The sequence below is a fragment of the Ursus arctos genome, unplaced genomic scaffold (genome assembly GCF_023065955.2).
Source record: "Ursus arctos isolate Adak ecotype North America unplaced genomic scaffold, UrsArc2.0 scaffold_36, whole genome shotgun sequence".
NCBI lineage: Eukaryota > Metazoa > Chordata > Mammalia > Carnivora > Ursidae > Ursus > Ursus arctos.
This window is the reverse complement of record NW_026623050.1, coordinates 11354149-11377924: the sequence shown is the minus strand read 5'-3', so window position 1 is coordinate 11377924 and position 23776 is coordinate 11354149. Positions and strand designations below refer to the sequence as shown.

General features: G+C 40.1%; 1 long non-coding RNA gene across 2 annotated transcripts in view; it reads right to left on the bottom strand.

Moving 5' to 3' along the window:
* Nucleotides 1–3033: 3033 nt before the first annotated feature.
* The window catches only part of LOC113269566 (uncharacterized), a 46216-nt gene continuing 25473 nt past the window's right edge, over nucleotides 3034–23776 (bottom strand). Inside the window, exons 3-6 of one of the 2 annotated variants that reach the window (XR_003321487.3) lie at nucleotides 16159–16259; nucleotides 10312–10404; nucleotides 8300–8437; nucleotides 3034–3917 (exon numbers count right to left, since the gene is read on the bottom strand). This is a non-coding gene — a long non-coding RNA (uncharacterized LOC113269566). The remainder of the gene's footprint in view (nucleotides 3918–8299; nucleotides 8438–10311; nucleotides 10405–16158; nucleotides 16260–23776) is intronic. The other variant, XR_008957091.1, reaches the window with a different exon arrangement.

Below are 23776 nucleotides of genomic sequence, written 5' to 3'. Positions count from 1 at the left end.
AATGTTTACAAAACAGAGAGAGTGCAGGAGGAGGAGCGTATTTGGGAAGGAAGTGTGAAGTTATTCATCTTTGCATACCTGCAACATAACTTAGAGCTGACAGAGTAGACAAGCGCTAAATGCATGTTAATTTGCATTTGATTTTGGACATATTTAGTTTGAGATATCACTGGAACACGCAAGGGGAAATGTTTAACAAACCATTAGAAATATAGTTATAGAAGCTTAGAAGAACAATGAATACCTGTGAATTAGCTTTTTATTTTTTAAAAGATTGTATTTACTTACTTACTTACTTAGAGGGAGAGCATGCACTGGAGCTGGAGAAGAGGCAGAGAGAGAGAGAATCTCAAGCAGACTCCCCACTGAGCAGGAAGCCCAATGTGCAGGGCTCATCTCACCACCCTGAGATCATGACCTGAGCTGAAATCAAGAGTCAGCTGCCTAACTGACTTAGCCACTGAGGAGGCACCCTTGAATTACCTTTTTAGTAAGGGAGTGAGAAAAGTCCATGGACAAAATCCTTGAAAGTACTTAGCATATAAAGAGCAAGTAATGGGGGTGGGGGAGTTAATGAAGCAAACAGAAAATGGGTAGCCAGAGAGGTAGGTGAACAAGAAAGTTTGATGTCATGAAAACAAAGAGATGAATTTCAAGGAAGGGATTTGCACACCCATGCTCATGGCAGCATTTTTAATAATAGCCAGGTGGAAGCACCTAAATGTCCCTGGATGGATGAATGAATTAAGAAAATATGGTAAATACATACAAAGGAATATTACTCAGCTTTAAAAAAGGAGGAAATCCTGTTATATGTTACAACATGGGTGAATCTTGAGGACATTATGCTAAGTGAAATAAGCCAGCCACAGAAAGACAAATACTACATGATTCTACTTGTATGAGGTATCTAAAATAGTCAAATTCATAGAATCAGAAAGTAGAATGGTAGCTGCCAGGGTCTGGGGGGAGGAAGAGAGAGGAGTTGTTATTCAGTGGGTATGAGTTTCAGTTTTGCAAGATGAGAAAATTCTAGAGAACTTTTTAACAATGAGCATATGGTTAATGCTAGCATACTGTACACTTAAAAATGGTTAAGATGATTTTTTTTTTAAGGGAAGGGGTTGTTCCAAGGGTCTTGCTTCAGAGAAGCCTGATTAAATAAGGACTGGTATGTGTGTGTACCTTCAGTGAGAGCACTTAATAAAGTGGTTGTGAGGACAATTAAATTGCACTCGGCTGAGGAGTGAAGGGAAGGTGAGGAAGTAGAAAGAGCAAGTGAACTTCCCTTATGCAAGAGGATATGGATCTTTCCTGGGTCTAATGTCCAAAAATAGTCATTTAATACATTTTGTCCAGGTTCCTAATTGTTTACTGTGGGAGGACATTTTTCATACCAGTTAATTGTTTGTGGGCAAAGGTGGGACTCTCTTTTATGAATTAAAAAATTTTTAATCATTTAAAATATAAAATGGGGAGTGAAATCAGAAAAAAAAATCACCTTCCAGATCCTCCCTTTTTCAGTATCTCCTTGGGGATTCCAGAAAGGTCAACTTTTTTTAGCTCTAGTAGGTAACACTCTCATTCCGCATCCTCATGAACAGGGTCCCAACAGCACCTGCCTGGACAAGCTAATAATTTGGCATCCTCCCAACCTGTATTTTAAAAATATTCTTAGTGGGTGGGAGGCTCAGCTGTGCGGAGGAAGGCAGCAAGGGCTGCTGCTGGGGAAGGAGGATGCTTGGAGTCTAGCGCTCAGGCCACCTACACCTTCTCCTGCAGCAGACACTGTCCTGCCTACGTGATTCAGTGCATAGGCAAATGGAAACTGAAACCACCCATCAAGCAATAGGGACTGCCCTACAGGACCTCCAGCCAGCCCAGACCCCCCAGACCGCTTTGAGTGTAACCCCCAAATCACACCTGAGAAGACAGACCATGGCGTAACCTCTAGAATGATTGACAAGTACCTTTACTTTATTATCATTCTAAAATCTCCATCCAAGGAGGAGCACAAGCCTCATTTACATAACCTCCAAGGTATGTATAGGCATGTTTCCTTAAGGCACATGCATGGCCTTACGCCAGCCTCTACATATGATGACAAAGCTTCCCTATCTAAATATTCATCCTAACCCTAAATAAAAGGAACCCATTCACCCTTGCTTGGGGAGTCATGGCCTTGGAAGTTAGTCCCCATGATCTCTTTATCTGCTGCAGATAAAGTTTCCTTTGTACAACAACTCACCTGGCATAGTCTCTATCTGTCACTCAAAAGGAGCCAACTCACATTGGTCTGGTTACACTATGTCATTATCTTTGTTGATTTTTTCTTCATTTGTGAGCTGGTCTTTAATTGGGCATAACCCTTCATTGTCAAAAGCTTTATGTAATCTTATCAGGTTTATTTCTAGAAATTCTGTATCTTATATATAAAAATCTTAATTTCAATTTGCGGGTGATTTGTATTTGCATAGAAACTGAAGTATTAAAAAATTATTGGGAGAAGATAGAAATTAGTCTTAAGAGGAAAGGCCCACTTCCTATCGTCACATAGGTCATGTACTGAAAAACGTCAAAGGGATGACTGGAGAGAGAGATGGGTGGGGAATGATTAAATTTTATTTTTGGTTGGTTCCTAAGTGATTGTTTTGATGTTATAATAACATGTTTCTTACATAAGCACTAGAGGGACTCAGAAATTCACTAATGTGGTCATGAGAAGCTGCTTCCCCCACGACTGGTGATTAATAAAAATTATGGATTTGTGCACCTGGGTGGCTCAGTCGGTCGAGCACCCAACTTTTGATTTCGGCTCAGGTCATGATCTCGGGGTCGTGGGACGGAGCTCCATGCAGGGCTCTACACTCAGTGGAAGTCTGCTTGAGAGTCTCCCTCTCCCTCTGCCCCTCCCTCACCTTCTCTCTAAAATAAGTAAATAAAATCTTTAAAAAAATAAAAAATAGAAATTGTGGATTGAATGACTGAAAAAAATAAAAATATTTTTAATATTATGCAGTGAATATAGATGAAGCTTATTTTCTTTTTTAAAATTGAATTCCTCTTTCTTTATGCTGATAAACCCTATGTCAGCTGACCCCCTTGGCCTTCCTTTTGAGCTTTCCCAAGTGAAACTGCACTTATAAGAGAACATTACTAAGTGATGTAGAAGTACCAACTTCCTGAAATACATCCTTCATTTGCTCCTTCAGGGATAGATGAATGAAAAATCATCAGTCTTTCTTTGTCTGAAAATATCTTTAGTTCTCTTTCAGTTTAGCTAGGGATAGAAGTCTAGTTTGACCATTATCTCCCTCAGTACTCTGAAGAATTGATCCCACTATATTTTGGTCTTTAATTATGCTGATGAGAAGTTCATTGCCCAATTGTTTTATCTTTATAGTTAATCTGTCTTTTCTCTCTTCTGCTGAAATTTTGTTCTTTGTTTTTGGAGACCTAAAGTTTTACTACACTCTGTCTTCCTATACATTTATTTTGAGTCATGTTGCTCAGGACCTGAGGATCCTTGCCTCTCATCCCACTGACATTGACTCCAATTATGAGATCTCTTATCCACTACATTGTCTTGTGTACTTGTTTTCTACTGATGCCATAACAAATTACCACAAACTTAATGGCTTAAAACAATACAAACTGAGTATCTTACAATTCTGTGAGTACAGCACAATTCAGAAGTGCAACACATGTCTCTTTGGACTAAAATCAAGGTGTCAGCATGGCTATCCTCCTTTCTGGTGGCTCTACAAGAGAAACCTGTTCTTTACCTTTTACAGCTTCTGGAAGCCTCCCAAATTCCTTTGTTCATACCCTCTTCCTCCATCTTCAAAACCAGCAATGTAGAATCCAGTTGACTCCTTCTTCTGTTGTTATATCTCTTTCTTTCTTTCTGACCACAGCTGGGAAAGAACCATTTTTAAGGACTCGTGTGATTACAATGAGCCCATGGGGACAATCCCAGATAATCTCCACATCCCAAGGTTCTTAACCTTAATCACATCTGCAAAGTGCCTTCTTCCACATAGGGTACCATATTCACAAATCCCAGGGATTAGAACATAAACATCTTTGGAGGATCATTAATTAGTTTATTATGCCTTGAGATCTTGGCTTCTAATACCAAAGTTTCATCCAATTTTTGCTGGTGTTCATAAGGGTATCAAATTCTCTTGCTCCAGCTACTTTGTTGAGAGGCTTGGCTATCACTTCTACTACCAGTGACCTCTATGAGACTGTCATTCCTCCAGACATAGTAGTCATTGATGGTAATCAAAATTATGATGGTAGTCATCCAGAGCCTTTGGGGTCCCCAGGCTACATGGAGGCAGAGGGGAAAGAGAGAGAAAAAATGGCCTGTTTCCCAGCCCTATGGCTACATTCCACCCTCTCCCACCCCGAGTTTTGGAATATAGTGAATAATCCCGGTCTCTTAAATGTTTTCATTAGTTTAGAACTTTTTCTAAAACTAAGCCTGCTTTCCAAAGGAACTCAAAACTAGACCATTGGTTCTAACTGATGGATAAGCCCTATCCTATCCCCTCCTAGTTGTTATCTCCTTTTTCTCTTACTCAAAATCCCTGGCACACCGGCCCCACATGCCTACCAAAACAATGAAAGTCCTTGTGCATTTCAGTTCATGCCTGTGGCTTACCAAAGTGCTACTGTTCCATGGGCTGTCTACATTGCCACTTTCTGAATACATTTGGAGGTCAGTTATGACACCCTTCTATAAAATGATTGAGTTGATGAAATATTACAGGTTTAAACACAGTTTAGGTGGGAGATTCAGTCCCGGGTTATTTTCCTACAACCAATATTATTCAAGAGAACATCATGTCTGAGATTATCTCAATCTTTTTCCTACCTAGAGCCAAAGTCTCTTCGGATCTGGCTCTGCTTCACTTTTGTCAAGCTCCTTCCTATAGTATTCTGATCCCCACATATTCTCAGGTCCTACAATTCTTTTGGGATGTAGGCAAATTCCTTCTGCAGCAGGACCTGTACTTCCCTGCTCAGGCTGGGCAAAGCTCTGACACTGGCTGTCAGACTGAAGGCCAAAATGGTGATGGATGATCATATATGATCTCTAGACAAGGGGAGGTTGTTTTCCTCTGTTAAGGGGAAATGGTCTGCTTCTTTTAGGTAAGGAGATTTAGGGACAATTGGTAGCTCAAGGTTCTGTGGCTCAGTCAACCACATATTCATTGTCCAGGTCTTACAGTCTCACATTTTTCCTATCTGGAAAAGACTTTGACATGGGAGGCCTGTTGAAACTATGCATTTCTTTTTAATTATGCCACTCTAAATCTTGAACCTAATTTTCAACAGTGTCTAACTTACTGCTGCAAGAGATGAGAGTCTCCTTTATGGTTGCCATAGAAGTCCTCTGGCTTTTCTCACATTGGCAATTAACTGCTTCAAACTAGTGTGTGTGTGTGTGTGTGTGTGTCTGTCTGTCTGTGTGTGTGTCTGTGTGTGTGTCTGTGTGTTTTGCAAGGCTTGTAATGCTGTTAGAAGCAACCAGTCTATTCCTCAATTCTTATCATTATCATTTTACCCATACCAATCAAGTATAGCATCCACTTGGCACCCCAATGCCTCATCTTCCTCTTGTACCTCATCCCAATTAACTGTGGGTAAAAGCTTTGGTAACAGTGATACATGCCACTGCCCAGCAGGAATTATTATCCCACTTGCCATCAGGAAAACCATTCCTATTGCTTTCAAATAGATGGGCTATTCCCATTTTGGGGGTCTGCTCTTAAAGACCTCTTTTGGTACCAGCATTTTTAACTGAGGATCCTAAAAAAGTAAAGCTTGAAGCAAAAGATTATGTGCAAATGCTTTACTGATGGGTGCAATTCCCCAGGAGGTGAGAGAGAGAGAGGGAGAGAGAGAGAGAGAGAAAAAACAGAAGCGAAGCAGTGAAAAAGTAAAAACAAACATAAGGGATGTATGACCAAGATGGCCATAGCTTCATTGCAAACAGAAGCTGATTGTTTCATCTTACAGGGCATCTCCAGAGAGTACTTACAAAGCTACTGCTTCTCAGAACCATCCACCACACAGGAGGCAGAGTTTACAATGCTGGCTTCTTTCTGTCTCCTGTCTCTCATTGGTTGAGTTTTAACACATCCCCAGACTAACGCCCCAGCCCTTCTGGATTGTATTACCCAGTCCCACCAGGTAGCTTCTTGGGAAGCCAGAGCCTCTACAGTCTATTCTGGCCAATTTTCAGGTGCTTCGGTCCTTCCTCCTAGTAGTACTACATGTAGGGGCCAGATGGCAGCAGTGGCTATGGCCAAGGCTTTATGATTGCAGGATGCCTCACAGGGTTTTTGTCAGGACTCAGTCAGGTAGTACGCGGTGCCTGGCATATAGTAAGCACTCAGTAAATGTCAATTGTTATTATCAGTAGTAATTAAGTGAAATTTTCGTGCGTGACTATTATGTGGTTTGACTGTTAAAAGCATTTCTCCCATCCCTTCTAAGACATTGTTAAGCACCACTGAACTCAGTCAATGCTCTGATACAGAGCCAAGACACACGTGAGTCATTCAACAATGCCACAGGCTGTGGTCTACAGCCAGGAAGCCAAATACATTTGCAACAAACTCATAATAACGGTGGCCACCAGCCTGGCGGGATGCAGCTATGCAAAGGTGCTGAGCATTTTGCCTTTCTAAAAACATGACTATGATAATGCCTTCCACTGTCTAGCTACGTTAAAAAAATTCTTTTAAACTTTTAACTGGCCTCTGAAATTCCCTCAGGAAATAAATTGGTATAGTTGTTTGTTCTATAAATTATAGCCATGTAGCTGAAGGATAATTTGCCCATTCACAGAGTCATAGATTTGCTTCTGAAACCATGAATACAGGAGCCCTCAAATGTCAAATATCTGAAGGATAATATGCTCTTTGGGAAATTTTCTGCATCATCCTCTGAGTTTGGTTAATCATAAATGCATATCTTTCACTTAACGAATAATTCAAATCTTAGTCTTGTCACCATAGAAAAGAGGGCTACCCTCCTCTAATGTTTCTTTATGAGGTGTTCAGTGCCACAGACATAAATGTTTACTTCCCTTGAGGAAATGACAGTTCTTGACAAGTGGAAACATGATTTCACCAAAGAAATTGTTGTTCTATATGTTAAAAATGGCTTCAATATTCTGCTTTGATTTCTGCTTAAAAATATATGGAAAGGATTTTTATAGTCAAAGTAAATCTCTGTACTGATTAATGTGAGAGACATGAGCCTTGAGACAGTGAAAAAATGAACTTTGGGAATTCAAAAAATATGCCTTTGCCTTTCTGGAAGCAAGAGCTGTGTTTTGAAAAATAAAAGCTGATAGAAGTTATTCAGTCTAATGAAAAATGTAAGCTACGACATGGGTTGTTTCTAATAAATTTCCTACATCATGCTTTTCTTGTTGATGACAGATGTTTACCACGAGTGTCTGGTATTTGTGTTGAAACCATATAATGACCTAGCTGTCCCCGTTCCCTGATATACCTCGCCCCCATCACCTGGGAACAAATTTGGCTTCACCAGTTCTGATCTTTCGCCTTGTGCCCTAAACATGGCAGGGGGCTCCTGTCATGATGTTTCAAACCAACCTGAGCAACTGGTAGTTGCTCCCCATTCTTCTGAGACTATCTTTGGGCCCAAGAAAGTAGTAGGACATTCACAGGACATGGAGGCAGGTGCCATCAAAGTTGCAAGAAATATAAGGAATATATGGTAGAGTTACGCAGGAAGTATTGAACTCTAAGTTGGAAGATATGAAAGAGAAAGAAAGCCAGGAAACCAAGGAGGAACATTCTTTAAGCATCTCTATGTTCCAAATGCTTTAAAGTTAAGACATTTAATCTCTACAGCAACCCTTTAACAAAGCCATCTTATCTTCGTTTGTATAACCGTGAGAACAGAAGCTCTGAGACATTAGGTACACTTTTTTCAAAGTCCCTTAAGTGTAGATTTCTTAGGGAAAGTCAGGAGTTCTGTGTGATGATTGTGTACATGGATGGGTGGCATGAGATAGTGGTAAGAACAAGATTAGAAAGCTAGATTTCACCCAAATAGTGACAAGACTTGATAAACCATGTCCTTTACACCTAAGTCTGGGTTAGGTCCTTGTTAGCTTTATAACCAAGAGCAAGTATTTAACATCTCTCTGCCTGAATTTCCTTGTCTTTAAAATGGAGGGGTGGGGAGTGACACCATCACACCTACCCCAGAAGGTTTCATTAGTTCCAATGAGTTAGCATAGGGGTACCTGGTGGCTCAGCCGCTTATGCGTCCAACTCTTGATTTCGGCTCAAGTCATGATTTCAGGGTCCTGAGATCGAGTCCCACTTTGGGCTCCATGCTGGGCATGGAACCTGCTTTAGATTCTCTCTCTCTTCCTCTCCCTCTATCCCTCAAAAAAAGAAAGAAAGAAATTTATACATAGAAAAGTGCCATACAAATTCAACTCGTTTCTTGTCATTTCTAGTTGCAAAAATTTACAATCCAGCTGAGAGGACATGAAATAAATATAACCATAAAAGTGTTAACTCGAGGTTTAGCTGTCTTGATGTTCCAAAAGTCACCCAACCCACTGGAGAATCCCCCATCCTATAAGATTTAATGGAAATGGTTTTGCACCCCCATCCTCTGTAAAATGAGACTCTCTGCTGACTGGACTGCCCATACCACACCATCTACACTGCACACCATCTAGATTCTTGAATTCTCCAAAATACCACTGGCAGCAGAACATGTATCTAGCAGACTTTTACTAAAGATTTGAAGGTAAAGCTGGTGGGGTTACAGCAGGGTAGATATGAGGTAGGTATCCTTGTTCTTAAATGTCCTTTACCCTACTCTGCCTTTGAGAAATCCTCACTGGCCATCTCTTCACAAACAGCCCTAGCCCAGCATCATTTTGCTCCATGGTTTGTTTGTTTGTTTGTTTCTCTCTTTGCCTTCCCATTTTTACCTATACATAAACCCCACCCTATGTAGCAATAATAACTAACACTGATTAAAAACTTATTTTGTACAAGGAAGTATAAGTGCTTTATGTGTGTTCTTTGATTTGGCAGACATTTCCTCTCCTTTTGTTGTGCCCCAGGTATTCATGCCCAAACCGTTGGAATTTCATCTTTTTTTGTTTTTCAACAAATATTAAACCTCTGTGTGTGTGTGTGTGTGTGTGTGTGTGTGTGTGTGTGTGTGTGTGTGTGTTAGGCGCAGTGCTACCTCCTAGGGCTTTGGTAACAAATCAAGCAGACTTGGTCTCTGCCCTTATGGAGCTCCACATTCAGAGAGCTGATAAAAGTAACTTGTTAAATGAAGTCAATTCTGTCTTTGAGGGAATTACCAGCGCGCACACGCGGAGAGGGGCAGGGCAGAGGGAGAAGGAGAGGGAGAAAACCTAGCACTGATGACATGGGGCCCAGAGAATTTGTTGTGGGGACTGAACCTATGCATTTGAAGATGTTTAGCAGCAATTCTGGCCTTTATCCAGTAGATGTCAGTAGCATCCCCCCAGTTGTGACAACTAAAACTGTCTCAAGACCTTGCCAAATGTCCACATTGCCAAATGTCCCCTGGGTGGCAAAAACTTCCGCTTCTTCCCGCTGAAATCCATTGTTTTAAAGGATTCTCTGTACACTTGAAGCAAATCTGTCACTAAAACAAAACACCCCATCAAAGTAAGGGCCTTTAAGAAACGGATGTTCCTTGCAAGTTTGCATACAGGAAATATTTTTTGTTTCCTGTGTAATGATGTTAAGGAGTTGAAGATTTACAAATGTGTGACAACCAGAAAATTGTATCATTAAATATTCATGTAACTTTCGTATCTACTTTTGTACCATAAACCCAGCTCACCCACAGAACTCCAAGAAATATAGTTTTTCACCTCAGTACATGTTATATACCAAATCACTTTTACAGCACACTGCATCACATAATTATTAAGATGGCAGCTTGAAGCAAGATTTGCAAGACTTTTTTGATATGGTAATATTTTTTATTTCAAATCTAAGCTCAGACAGAGCCCATAAGGAATTTCCTATTTGGGTCAGCCAAATAATGGAAAGATATATGCTAATTTTCATTATTGGGGTACAGTGAACCAAAATGAAATTTTTACATTTACTGTTAAAGATCATGGTGACTTAATTGTAGAGTGGGAACTCTAAGCACGTAAACATCTTTGCCATCAAAAGATCATCAAGATCAGGACTGTTATGGAAATGGACCAGCTTTAGGCACAGACAGCACTGGCATAGAACTCACAGCAGTTAGCAAGGGCTATGGCACCGAACTCTATCTTCCCAGAGATGCAGGCGGAGGGGTGGGGCAGGAAGGTTGGTGCCATTCAGAGAAGAACTGGAATGAAAAGCCAAAGAGATACATAGTAGGTCAGATAAAAACAATGCAACAAGTGTATCAATAAGTTTTACCAAACAGCTGAAGAAAAACAAGAACGAAAACCTATAGATGGATCCATATAACTGAGGCAAAATTTATGCCTTGTAATGTGATATATAATTCAATTTATTCTAAAAACTAAGGTGGTATTCCAAAGCCATTTTCCTCTTGAGAAAAGAAAACAGCTCCTGCTTAATTAATTAATTAACTTTATGTATTTATATGTATGTATTTATTTATTGTTTTGGCTTTATTGAGGTGTACTGAGAAATGCAATTGTAGGATTGCCTGGGTGACTCACTTGGTTGAGTGGCTGACTTTTGGTTTTGGCTCAGATTATGATCTCAGGATTGGGGATTGAACCCCACCTCTGGCTATGTGCTCAGTGGGGAGTCTGCTTGAGATTTTCTCTTTCCTTCTGCCCCTCCCCCACTCCGCACCCCACCCCGCTTGCACGCTCTCTCTCAAATAAATACATAAATTTAAAAAAGAACTATAATTGTAATATATTGAGTGTATAATATGATTTGACATATATATATGTGTGAAAGGATTCCCAACATTGAGTTAATTAACATATCCATCACTTCACATATTTATCTTTTTCTTTCTTCCCTCCCTTCCTTTATTTCTTTTCTGGTGAGAACACTTCAGTTCTAGTCTCTTACCAAGTTTCAAATTTCAGTTATATAATACGGTGTTATCAACTACAGTCACCATGTTATATGTTAGATCCTTAGATCCTACTCATCTTATATCTGAAAGTTTGTAGCTTTATACTGGTCTTTTCCTATTTCCCCTAATCCCCAATCTGAGGCAACCACCATTCAACTCTGATTCTGTTTTGGACTTTTTTTTTTTAGATTCCACATATAAATGATACCATGCAGTATTTGTCTTTGTCTGACTTATTTCACATAGCATAATTGTTTATCCATGTTGTTGCAAATACCAGGATCTTCTTTTATAACAATGAATAATATTCCTTTGTGTATACATACCACGTTTTCTTTATCCATTCATCAGTCAGTGGATATGTAGGTTATTTCCATACTATGGCTACTGTGAATAATGCTGCAATGAACATGGGAGTACAGATAGTGATTTCATTTCCTTTAGATGTATACCCAGAAGCGGATTGTTGGATCATATGGTAATTTCATTTTTAATTTCTTCAGAAATCTCCATATTCTTTTCCACAGAGGCTGCACCATTTTACATTACCATCTATAGGGTATAAGGGTTTCCTTTTCTCCACATCCTTGTACTTATTGTCTCCTGTCATCCTTCTCCACATCCAGTACTTATTGTCTCCTGTCTTTTTGATAATAGCCATCCCAGCAGGTATAAGGTGGTATCTCCTTGATTTTGATTTGCATATCCCTGCTAATTAATGATGTCGAGCACCTTGTCATGTACCTGTTGGCCATTTGGATGTCTTCTTTAGAAAACTGTCTAGTCAGTTCCTCTGCCCATTTTTAATTGGATTATGGTACTTTTGCTTTTGAGTTGTATAAGTTTCCTTGTATATTTTGGATATTAACCCCTTACTGGATATGTGGTTTGCAAATATTTTCTCCCATTCTGTATGTTGACTTTTCATTTTGTTGATAGTTTCCTTTGTTATGAAGAAACTTTTTAGTTTTATGTAGTCTTACTTGTTTATTTTTGCTTTTGTTGTTTGTGCTTTTGGCATCACATCCAAAAAATCATTGCCAAGACCAATGTCAGGAGCTTATCCACTATGATTTTTTTTTTTTTAGGAGTTCTAAGGTTTCAGGCCTTATTTCAAGTCTTTAATCCATTTTGAGTTGATTTTTGTGTATATGCCGGCATAAGATAGGAATCCTGCTTCATTCCTTTGCATGTAGATAAACAGTTTTCCTGCACCATTTATTGAAGAGACTGTCCTTTCCCCATTGTATGTTCTTGGCTCCTTTGTTGAAAATGAATTGACGACATATGCATGGGTTTAATTCTGGGTTCTCTATGCTGTTCCATTACTCTATGTGTTTGTTTTTATGCGAATCACTATAGTGATACTATAGATTTGTTATATAGCTTGAAATCAAGACGTGTGATGCTTCCAGCTTTGTTCTTTCTCAAGATTGCGTGGCTATTCAGGATCTTTTGTGGTTCCACATGGATTTTAGGATTGTTTTTTCTCTTTCTATGAAAAATGCCATTGGAATTTTGATCGGGATTGCACTGAATCTGTAGATCACTTTGGGTGGTATGGACATTTTAACAATATTAATTCTAGTCCAGAAACACGGAGTATCTTTCCATTTCTGTCTTTTTAAATTTCTTTCATCAGTGTTTTATAGTTCTCAGTGTACTGATCTTTCGTCTCCTTGGTTAAAATTTTCCTAAGTATCTTATTATTTTTGATGCTTCTGTAAATGGGATTTTTTTTTTAAATGGGATTTTACTTCTTTCTTTTTCCAATAGTTGATTGTTAGTGTAGGGAAACAACTGATTTCTGTATATTGATTATGTCCTGAACTTACTGAATTCATTTATTGGGTCTTACTGTTTTTGGTGGAGTCTTTAGGGTTTTCTATATATGAAATCAAGTCATCTGCAAACAGAGATAATTTTACTTCTTCTTTTCTGCTTTGAGTGCCTTTTTTTTTTCCCTTGCTTAATTGCTCTGGCCCTGACTTCCAGTACTGTGTTGAATGAAAGTGATGAAGGTGGGCATCTTTGTCATATTCCTGACCTTAGAGGAAAAGTGGTCAGCTTTTCACTGTTGAGTATGATGTTAGTTGTGAATTTCTCATATATGGCATTTATTATGTTGAGGTACATTCCATCTGTCCCAATTTGTTGGAAGTTTTTATCATGAAAGGATATTGAATTTTGTTAAATGATTTTTCTGCATCTATTGCGATGATCACATCATTTTTATCCTTCATTTTGTTAAACTGGTATATCACATGTTGAACTATCCTTGCATCCCAGAAATAAATCCCACTTGATCATGGTGTACAATTCTTTTAATGTACTGTTGAACTTGGTTTGCTAATATTTTGTCGAGAAATTTTGCGTCTATATTCATCAGGAATGTTAGCCTGTAATTTTCTTTTCTTGTGCTGTTCCTGTCTGGCTTTGGTATCAGGGTAATGCTGGCCTCATAAAATGAGTTTGGAAGTATTTGCTCCTCTTATGTTATTTGGAAGTGTTTGAGAAGATTCATATTAAATCTATTTTAACTGTTTGGTAGAATTCACCAGTGAACCCATCTGATCCTGGGCTTTTATTTGTTGAGAGGATTTGGATTACTGACTCAGTCTCTCCTTCCTAGTAATCAATCTCTTTAGAATTTGTTTCCTCATGATTCAGTCTTGGTAGGTTGTACCTTTCTAGAAATATATCCATTTCTTCTAGGTTATCTAATATGTTGGGGTATAATTGTTCAGATGATCCTTTCTGTGTTATCAATTGTGATATCTCCTCTTTTATTTCCAATTTTGAGTCTTCTTTCTCTCTTAGCTAAAATTTTATCCATTTTATCTTTTCAAAAAAAAAAAACCCAGCTCTTAGTTTCTTTGATCATCTCTTTTGTCTTTTTTGCCTCTATTTCATTTATATCTGTTCTGATTTTTGTTATTTCCTTTCGTCTATAAACTTTGAGCTTAGTTTGTTCTTTTCTAGTTCCTTGAAGTGTTAAATTTGGTTGCTTATTTTGAGATCTTATACTGCAAGCTTTCTGCTGACAAAATCATTTAGTAGTCTAATAGTGGTTCCCTTCCATGTAACAAATTGCTTTTCTCTGTTTTTAAGAATCTCTCTTTATATTTAACTTCTGACAATTTAATTATAATGTGTTTCAGTGTGGGCCTCTTTAGTGTCCCAAATGGAAGGATTGCAGTCAGCACGTACATACAGGCTGAAGCCAGACCCTTAGGTACCAGGCGGGAAAGTATGCAGTTAAACCCCTTTCAGGGAGAAACTGGGAAATGAACATTTTTGCCTGCTCCCTCTATGCTGAGCCTGGCTGGATAGCTACTGGGATTGCTTCTGCACCCACTTGAAAACTGTGTCTTTGTTTGCCATAGTTCTGTTGTGCTCAGGAATGCAAGCCCCATTTACTATCGGAGCTAGGTGACTTGGGGGCCCATCCCTTGGGTGGCAGTCATAAAAGTTGGGATGCTAGATATGTATACAAGCTCTTCCAAGGAGAAGCTGGCAACTTTATTTTATTGTTGGAGGGAGCTGGAGGGGAAAAGTGAACTCCAGGGAGGCTCACAGTCACCCCCTAGATGCATGCTGATTAGAAGCTGGATCCTCAGGCAGTGGCTTGTAAAGTATGCAGTCAGACCTCTTCCAGAAAAAGACTGGGAGATGGGTGTTTTTGCCTGCTCCCCCTGCACTGAGCCCTGGGGGTATAGTCACAGTGAGTGCTCTTGCACAAGTCCATTAACAACAGCTTCTTTGTCTGTTTCAGTCCTGTGATATTCATGAATGCAAGTCCTGTTGGCTATCAGATCCAGGCAATCTGGAAGTTCCTCCCTCGGGTGGCAGCCACAAAAGCTGTGGCACCAGACATGTGTACAAGCTTCTTCCGGAGAGATGCTGATGACCGGGTTTTACCATTGGAGTGATCTTGGGGGGAATGTGGGGTAGTGCCTACCAGCTTGTTCAAGCTCCAGGAAGATGGTCAGCACTTAGATACAGGCTACTTAGAAGCTGGACCCTCAGGCAGCAGCATGTAAAGTATATAGTCAAACCCCTTCCAGAGAAAGACTAGGCAATGGGCATTTTGCCAGCTCCGTCTGCACTGGGGCTTGGAGGCATAGACACAGCGAGTAGTCATGTGCTATTAAGAATGGCTTCTTTATTCGCTATAGTTCTGGGGGACTCAGGAACCCCAGCCCGGTAGGCTTTCAGAGCTAGGTGTTTGGGGAGCCCACCACTCACGGTAGGGAGCCTTGAAAGTTGGGGCACTAGATGTGCGGCTCAACCTCTTTCCTTCACAGGGAGAAGATGGGAGTTAGAAGTTCTCTTGGATTGTATGGCGCTGTCCCCAGGCTGCAGTTCATGGGGAGACTGTCTCAGATTTCCCTACCCAATTAGATGTGAGTATTTTTTCAGTTGTCTGATATGTAGGAGTCATTCGGCCACTAGTTTCTGGATTTCTCTCAGACGGAATTACTCCATGTGTAGCTGTACATTCAACGCATCTATGGGAGAAGGGAAATTCTGGAGCCCTTATGCATCCATCTTGGTCTGCAGTCACTCCAGACTTGCTTAGTAAAAATGAAGTGGACAAAAACATGATCTCTTTCAGATTCTAAATGCTCAGGAAGTGACTTTAGGCAAAAAGTCAGTTGCAGTTTTGAAGGCAGAAATGAGCAGGAAGAATATTTTATTAAATTTTTAGGGAAGTTTAGTGATGTAAAGACAACTCATTGTTAAACAAAAATTAGCAATTTTCACTGTATTCATTTACTTAAAATTGTGCTTATAATGACAGCCACTGAACTGCCACAAGAACATAGGAATCAAAACTATGCCAGACCGTGATCCATCCAATTTGTAATTCATCTTTAATAATACATCAAAAGGATTATTTTTTCAGAGGTTGATGGTTGCCCTCTCTGATGATAACCTCCAAACACAGGAGGGTAACATCTGTTGATCTGGCATAGTAACCTGTTAAGCAGCTAGCATATGAACATCTACCTGTAGAGTGAACGAATCACTTACTTAATGATAACTTCCAAATCCATCTCCAGCTCTGATTTTTCTCCTGAACTCCAGACTCCAGTTGGCTTGTGAATAGTTTCATATGGTGGTCCCTCAGGTACCTTCAAGTCAACAAATACAACCGAATTAAGCCATAATCTCTTCTCTTTACTTCTATTCCTGAAACAAGTCCTGTTCTTCACAGTGAAAGAATGGTACCCCTTCGACCTACTTGTCCAAACCAGAAAGAAGTCATTATGAGTCCTTTCCCATCCTCACCACCTTTCTCTACCATCTAGCAACGACCAATCCTATTGATTCTCCTTGGTCTAGTGCATCTCCACCCTCACAACCACCTAGGATCAGCTCTCATCATGTCTCACTTGGGCATTACAGTGATGTGTTTATTGGTCTCCCTGACATCCAAGTGGCTACCAGAATGATCTTTGGAAAAAACATCTTAACATGCCAGTGTTCAAAATTCTGTCGGTCAAAATCTAAATTCTTAGCATTTCATACAAGGTTTTAAAAGATCTTTCAACCTCATCTTCCAGAACTCTTTTCATTTACCTATGTATCACTACTAATACACACATCTTTTGCTTTGGCAGTACCAAACATTCTAGTTCCTCAAATCTTTTTGTGTTCTGTAAATAGTGCTTTTAGCTTAATAATAACTTTTTGTTGTTGTTGGCTTCTTTCAGTATTTTTTCTTTCCTTTTTGACTTTCTGTGATTTCAAATGATATGCCTAGGTATAATTCTGGGGGGCATTTATCCTGTCTGGTGTTCTCTGAGCTTCCTGGATCTGTGATTTGGTGTCTGACATTAATTTAGGGAAATTCTCAGCCATTATTGTTTCAAATATTTCTTTTATTCCTTTTTTCTCTTTCTGGCATTCCCATAATGTGTATGTTACACCTTTGGTAGTTGTTCCACAGTCCTTGGATATTCTGTGGGTTTGTTTTTTTTCAGTCTTTGTTCCGTTTGCTTTCAGTTTTGAAGGTTTCTATTGATAATATCTTCAAGCTCAGAAATTCTTTCTTCAGCTGTGTCCAGTCTACTAATAAGCTCATCAAAGGCATTCTTCATTTCTGTTACAGTTTATAGTGTTTTTTGATCTGTAGCATTTTTTTCCCCCTTGGGATTCCTATATTTCTGCTTACATTGCCCATCTGTTCTTGCACTCTATGCACTTTACCCATTGGTGTCCTTTGCATAATAATTGTAGTTGTTTAAAATTCCCATTGTGGTAATTCCAACATCCAGACATGGCAGGATGTCTTCAAGTTGTGTTTTTTGACTTTTAGTGTGCCTTGTAATTTCTTCTTGATAGCCAGGAATGATGTACCCATAAAAGAACTGCTATAAATAGACCTTTAGTAATGTGGTAGTAAGGGGTAAAGGAGGGGGAAGTGTGCTATAGTTCTATGATTAGATCTTGGTCTTTTAGTGACCTGTGCATCTAGACTGTAAACTTCACAAGTGTTTCTTAGTTTTTTTTCTCCCTCCTTAGGTGGGACAGGATGACTAGAGTGGGCTGGAGTTGGGTATTTCTCTTCTCCCAGGTCAGGTAGGCCCTGATAATACCCCAGAAGGTTAGGCCCTGGTTAACTAGTTTCCCCTGAGGGAAATCCTTGTTAAAAAGAACAGAATTCTCTGGTTTCAAAATTGTACATTTTCCCCTTTCCCTGCCAAAGCATTAGAGGACTTTTGTCCAATAGGACTATGAGAACCTGGTCTAGGTACTGGAGGTAAAACTCACAAAAGTATGGGGAAGTCCTCTGTGACTGGTACCCCCCAGAGAACTTGGGGGCCGTGGTTTGCCTTATGTTCTCACCTCTCCTGTAGATCCAAGAAGTGCTGTTGGCTTTTCAGCCTGTTTGTTTTTTCAGTTGTTTTTAGGATGGAGTAGTGACTTCCAAACTCCTTACATTCTATTCTAATAATATCCCAGAATTTGGTAAGCAAGTTCATGTTTACACTATCTAAATGCCTCATGGTTTTATCAAAACAACTATTTTTTTAAAGATTTTATTTATTTGAGAGAGAGAGAGAGCAGAGAGAGCACAAGTGGGGAGGAGAGGGAGAAGCAGGCTCCCTGCTGAGCTGGAAGCCCGACTGAGGGCTTGATCCCTGGGATCATGACCTGAGCCGAAGGCAGATGCTTAACCACTTAACGGACTGAGCCACCCAGGCGCCCCTTATCAAGACAACTTTATCCTCTCTCAGTCTTCCTCATTTCTGTCAGAAGCAGCCCATAATTTTTTAGCCACTTAGGACCACTGCCAAACCTTTACCTACAACCCATCTACATTCCAATCACAATAAATACAGTACCTTCTTATCAGGGAAAACACCCTTCCTTCCTTCTTCCTCTACCCTTCCACTTCCAGGAGCAGATGACCTGGGTGAAAGAAAGAGGTATCCCAGGGAAAGGAGGCCAGGAGCCAAGGACTCTCTCTGGAGCCTTGACTCAGTCTCCACCCTTCTCCTAACCATGTTCTCTCTTATCTTACTATGGGTCACAATATGCACGGTTTAAGGACTACTAACCGCACTTTAGAGGGATAGATAGCCCAACCTTCACTTGGAAAGGGGGATCCTGTATGTCTGTCAATTCTTCTAGCCAGCAGAGGGCAGCACTGATGAAGGACAACACAGCCAAAAGAGGCAATCAGGATGGCTGCTGCATTATCAACAAGGCCTATGGCGTCCATGGCTCCATTGCTGGTAGCTTCAAGAGGGTGCAGCTCCCAGCCCGAGAGTGCCTACCCCAACCCCCAGGACACATCCCTTCAGTGTGAGTGCCCCTCCAGCACCCAACTCTGCTCTCAGAGCTTCCCAGTGTTTACCTCACTCCTTCTGACACCTACTCGTATCCTGCCTGGCTGGCATTGTTCTCGTCTGTTTTCGCACGAGTTTGTCTCATCCATTTAAATTTTAAAATGCTATAGAAGAGAACTGGTACATTTCTTTTGTGTGTTCGCAGTGTCTGAAGCCATATACTTAATGAATGACCTTATGGAGTACATATTAGTTGCTTGAAAAGTACTTATTAAATTAATCGCAAATAAATGATTAAAGTCCAGTATTGATGACAGAATCAAAAGAAACCATGTTTGTTGTAACATTGTGTGTCAATTATACTTCAATTGAAAAAAATAATGTTTGTGAAAATGTTATGAAATTTAAAATGTTATGAAATTATGAAGACCCAACTATGTAAACTGTATCTAGTATTGAGCTAAAATAATGTTATTTATCATTTAGTGATAGGAATATTAATATGAATAAGGTAAACTTCTGCTGTTAGGAGTCTAGCAGAAGAAACTAAGCTGATAATGCATAATTTCAGCAAAATGTAGATCGCTATGGTAGAAGTGTACAGAAGTACCCTAAGAACATCTCAGAAACAGTTTATCTGCCCAAGGCCTTGAGAGAGAAAGACCTCAATACTAACTCTGTGTCAATTTGACAAGCCATTGTCCCTAGCATTGAGCTGATCAGTCAATAGCATATATTGAGCACCTACTCCATACAAATGTATCAAACAAGTATTATGAGAGAGAGCCTTCGTGTTAGCCCTGAGCAAGGCAAGCTATTGTCTCCTTAGAAACCCTGGAAAACAGGGGTCACAGGGAAAAACCAGAATATAGAGGTAACATCGTGCATAGCCCCTGAAGAAGATTTGGACCAGGACATTTCCATACATTCCAGTGTAAGAAGTCGAATCAGTGGTGAAGGATAACCAAATTAAGTACGCCCAGATAAACATTATTAGGTATGAAGTGTGAAAGCAATAAGCAGAATTTCCTTTGAGCTTCCAAGTTTTCTTTTATCAGTTATTGGCTGCCCATACTGTCCTCAGATATTTGACTTATTAGAAAGAAAACATACTTTTCTCAACCTGCTTTCTGCCACACTTTGTGTTTCCCAAAAAAAAGAAGATCAAAGGCCTTAGGGTGCTTACCAATCCCACAAAGATGCTTCCTGCCACAGCTAGGGGGTCTGTGGCAGTGGTACCTGTGGTGATTTGCAAAACCCAGCTTACCTAAAGGGATATAAAGACCTTAAGCATTAACATTAGCAGGAATCTTGGAGAGTATACCACAAAACCCCTCCTCCATTTTACTGGTAAGGAAACTGAGGCCCAGAGAAGTAGACTGACAAGCCCAAGGCTAGAAAGCAAGTTACAGACAGAGTCTGGACCAGAACTCAGGATTCCTGGTTTCCAGAACAAGTAGCTTAAAACTCATTATGAAATAGTAGTCCAGCTTATCTTCTGTCCCTACTCTGCCCCTCAGCTTACACAGATCCTGGACCTCACCATCTGAAATCCCGCATGCTTGAAAGGGTTTGCCTTTTCACATTGATTTTACCACGCTACATCTTACACATACACATTTTTCCAAAATAGATGTCATCTTTATGCCTCTTGACAGATCACAAGATGAAAGGCCACTTCCTGACTGGTATAGGACAATGGCTCACCTTCTGAACTATCCACTGCACAAGGCCCAGGTAGCAGAGAATGGACATCACGCATCCAAACAAAGGGATGATTGGTAAGGACTGTAGTGAGAATGATAGGGCGACTGGTGAGATGAATGCGCTCATGTGTGCCGTAAGGGAACTGTGTTTCAGGCCTCTGAATTAAGCTCTCAGCATCCCAAGAGCAGCTGATACAGTATAGATACTCAGTGGATATTTAAATATAAGCTAGTTCAGGAATACATTTAAGTATATTACAAATCTATCATCCCATCAGTACTAAGTCACAAGGAAATGTTTCTGAGCCTTCCTCTCCAACCCCTATTTCATTTACATTTCCAAAGATAATGATCAAAGGGCAAGAGATTGGTGCTGCTTACTGATAGGATCAAATTCTCTTAGAATCAAATTGATGTATACACTGGCTCATCTCTTGGACACACATTTTCTTTCTCCTTTTTTTAAAGATTTATTTATTTATTTGTGAGAGAGAGAGAGAGAGAGAGAGAGAAAGAGAGCGCAAGCAGGGGGAGGGGCAGAGGGAAAGAATCCCAAGCAGACTCCAGCTGAGCATGGAGCCCGAAATAGGGCTCGATCTCAGGACCCTGAGATCATGACTTGAGCAGAAATCAAGAGTCAGATGCTTAACCAACTGAGCCACCCAGGTGCCCCTGGACACACATTTTCATCCTCTACTTTATACCTGCCCCAACATTGACTCTCATTGCCCCCCATAAAAACAGATATGACCTGAAAAGCAATGACATTCTTGGCTGGCATATCAAAATTGGAGACAGCCACAGTGTAGTTCAGGAAAATTTGAAAGTAAAAAAAGAGAGAGCATGAACAAGAGTGAAGCCGGGAAGGACACGAGGGAAGATGGGATCGTGTCATGCCTGATTAGGGCCTACTGCTGCTACTGAGGTTGGCCTCCCTATGACCGCATGGAGGTGGGCTACATCCCTATGAGCTGCTCGTTATGTGACAGAGGACTCAGCTGTTCAGCTCCCCTATGTATATGCTTAGTTGTACTCCAGTATGCTCTTTCCTTTCCCACCAGATCTCCTACTACCATCATTAAAAAGACACAGCACAGCCTCCTCATGTTTCCCCCAATTTTCATTTTTCTAGGATTCTGAAAGAGCTCTTCTAAAAGAGCAGAGCCCTCACATTCAATTTCTCATACCTGGATCTGGTCTCCCAGCCATTGAAATGCATTAAATCAAGGATCATTTCTGATGACCAAGATCCCAAAAACAAACTGAAGACTCAGGCCCAAAACACTGCCCTTTAGGACACCTAGGACCAATTAGAACATTATTCCAATGTGAGTTCTGAATCCTAGTTGTCCATTACCTGGTTGGATTTTTAAACGGGAGTACGTGTACTCTGGGTGGAATCAACGTAAGACGTTAACAGTAAATCTGGGGTGAGATGGAGCGAGGAGCAGAGGGAAACAGGGAAATGATATATAAAGAGTCCATATGGTTTTTAAAAATGGTCTACAGGTTAGATGACATACATACATACAAATAAAAGTGTCATAAATCAATACTTTAATATTATTATGTGTAATGTGGATTCTCTATTGTATTCTCTTTTCTTTCTTTCCTTTTTTATTTTTTGTTTGTTCTTTCTTTAACACTGGTCTGGATCCACAAATTGATATCAAGGTTCACTAATGGATCACAACCTAGAGTTTGAAAATAAGTGGTCTAAGGCTTCTGAGAACTTTAAAACTTCTCTGAGGAGCAAAACTGTCAGGGAAGCAAATTCCAGAGATTGTTAAGAACTTAGTTCTATGCTTTTGTAATCAATACTAGACACATGTATTTTTAATTAATAACACATGGCCCTTGGCTATGTTATTATGCCCATCTTGCATACCCCAAACTCAGCGCACTGTGGTGTTTGGAGTGGACAGAGGATGCGGATGAACATGCAGATTCCTGTGAAGATGATCAAATGCTCTCTGGACTCTGGTTTTCACCTCTCTCCCCCAACTCTTACAGAATGAAGTTAAAAGAGTCCAATCTGAGGACACGAGTCACATGACTTCCTTTTCCTCATTTCGTATCGGTAAGATGAGATATAAAGGTTTATTCTTGGGGTGCCTGGGTGGCTCAGTCAGGTCAATGTCTGCCTTTGGCTCAGGCGGTGATCTTGGGGTCCTGGGATTGAGCCCTGCATCAAATCCTGCACAGTGGGGAATCTGTTTCTCCCTTTCTTTCTGTACCTCCTTCGGCTTGTGTGCATCCTGTCTCTCTCTCTAATAAATAAAATCTTTAAAAAAAATTTTTTTTTAAGATTTTATTTATTTAGTTGACAGAGATAGCCAGCGAGAGAGGGAACACAAGCACGGGGAGTGGGAGAGGAAGAAGCAGTCTCCCAGCCGAGGAGCCTGATGTGGGGCTCGATCCCAGAACGCCGGGATCACGCCCTGAGCCCAAGGCAGACGCTTAACGACGGCACCATCCAGGCACCCCTAAAAAAATTTTTTTAAAGGTTTATTCTTTAAGACTGTTCTAATGAATAACCAAATCTTGGTCATCATTATTCTAATGAATAATAAAAGGGAGGAAAAGGATTCTTTTGGATCTTTTGGTCCCCTTTGGATCTCTACCCAATACCCAACCACTTCAAGAGCAAAAGTAAAGGCTAAGCCACAAATCAACTACTTACGGTCTGATGGCCCTTTGATGTACCAGACATGTTCAATCAATACACAAACTGGCTTCCTCAGGTCAGAGTATTGGACAAGGAAAGAAAATTAAAAGAGAGGTCTCAAAAGAAAAGAAAAGAAAAAGAACATGTTATCCATTGAGATCCCTCAGGAACAACAATGACAAAAGGCTTTAAACAGGTCAGAGTTGAATTTCAAGCTGTTCTCTTTGTGAACTCATCGTACTTAAAGTGAATAAAATTTGGCTTCCAGAATCCATCCTGCTAATGAGTGAAGTCTTTTTAGCTCTATCTTCTCCGTGTCAAATAAATCAAGGATTGAAAATTTTAGGTAGAAGTCTGGTGTGTTTCTCCAAATTATCATTGTTGTGAACATTCTTTTTGTGTGTATGTGTGTGCGAACATTTTGTGTGTATCTATTAGAGAATAGGCAGAAGAGAGGAACTTCATAGAGAGTCTGAAAG